The following is a 1,974-nucleotide window of genomic DNA, read 5'->3' on the forward strand; positions in this document are numbered from 1 at the left end:
GAGAGAGAGAGAGAGAGAGAGAGAGAGCGAGAGAGAGAAAGAAAGGGAGAAAGATAGAGAGAGAGAGAGAAAGAGAGAAAGTGTGGTATGTGTGTGTGTGTGTTTCTGTGTGAACATTTCTGACCTGACAATATCAAAATACTTCCCGGCTAACACACTTTTAGTCTTCAAATTTGTTTCTTTTGCTCAGCACGATTTTTTATTGCTCATAATCTTTGCATTCGTTCCCAGTTCCTTTTCCTTTCAAGTGTCTGTCCTGTTAGAGTAAGAGCGCCTTGGGCAAGAAACTCAGAATCGGTCCCGTGTTGTCGAGTAGGTGTATTCTGTGTAAGAATGTTACCGTACGGTACTAGATCTATTCAATGTCAGATTGTCTCGTCAACTCAATAAATAAAAGTCTAATTAAACTGAGTAATTTAAGATGAGACAACTATATAAGGCAATGACCTGTATAAATGACCACTTCCAATATCCTCCTTAACGTATTTTTCTTACATAATGATAACACTGTGCGTGATGGCTACCTATTTAAAATCGCCGCTTTTCTTCTTGACAGTGGAACGTTTTAGAGGGTTTCGACAGTATCTGATGAGAAACAAAGTGCCACCTACTTCCTTCTTCTACTGGCTTCTTCCTCTCTTGTCATACTCTCATAATATAGACACCATCGTGCCACATGACAATCGCCCAAGACAAAATTCTGGGTTTCTAGATTAAGCGTTATTTGAATTAATACATTATCTAACAATAACATATAGTCGAAATTGTCTATGATGGCCATTTATTGCTGAAGACAAAAAATTGGCCGTTTTAAACATATAGTTATCTTACACACCGTCGTTGTGATAGAGAAAATAGGTTAGGGAGGAAATGGAAAGTGGCCGTATGAACAGATGAATGTCTTATACAGGTCGGCCGTTAAAACAGGTTCTATTGTACTTTCACTCTGTTTCCTTATTTCCTTCCCGATTCTTAATTTAAAAATGTGTTGCATTGTGGTAAAATCAGGCACCGTCAAAATTTTTTTTTTAATGAATAAATAAATAGACATTTAATCTTCCAGTCAGTTTGGCAATTTGTATCCACTTATTTGTTTTGGGCTCAACATATTTTATGTCCACATGGATTTTACTGAAACATGTAGATCAGAGGCACAAAAATGTATATGTCTGCTTTTTCCAAGGACACTGCAACTTTGGAAATCCCTAATCCGTGGAGACCATTCTCTCTCGCTAATTTTTCTTCACTTCCTTCAATCACAAATCACAAATATTTGGACATCTATTCAAGATAGAAGGGTATTTTTTTCAGTAAAAGCAAGGAATATGATGAACAGGCTTTAAGTTTATACTAGTAACTCAATATTATGCTCAAACATTGACGAGCACCTGATTCCACCACATCGGAACAGAAATAACAAGTGCCCAAGTCATGATTCTGATTTTACTCGCTCCCCGTTTCTTTTATTTTCTCAAAACTTTAAAAAAAACATCCCTAGACGATTATAGCATTCAGCTGCCCATATCCTCCTGTGTGCGTATGGGTCAAAACTTACTTACCTCTCGAACCCCGTTTTGAGAATGAAATCATTCAGTGTGAAAGAGTGACGATTTAGAACGGTTCTGCTTCGTTTTCATCCCTCGTGTTTGTTTGGGTTTTTTTTTCCTCCAGTTTAATCTGTGCTCATACTTCTTGGAATGCTATAACTAATCCCGGACAGCTTTCTCTCGCTCTGTTTCTGTCTCTGTCGATGGCTCTTTCTCTGTCTCTGTCTCTCTCTTTGTCTCTGTCTCTCTCTGTCTCGGTCTCTGTCTGTCTGTTTCCCTCTCCCTTGCTCTCTCTCTTTCTTTCTCTCTCCCTCTCTTTCTCTCTCCCTCTCTTTCTCTCTTTCTCTCTCCCTTTCCCTTTGTTCTTCACCCTATTTTCTCTCTCTCTCTCTTCCCCCCTCTCTTCCTCTCTCTCTCTCTCTCTCTG

This window comes from Aplysia californica, unplaced genomic scaffold (assembly GCF_000002075.1).
Source record: "Aplysia californica isolate F4 #8 unplaced genomic scaffold, AplCal3.0 scaffold00446, whole genome shotgun sequence".
Taxonomy (NCBI): domain Eukaryota; kingdom Metazoa; phylum Mollusca; class Gastropoda; order Aplysiida; family Aplysiidae; genus Aplysia; species Aplysia californica.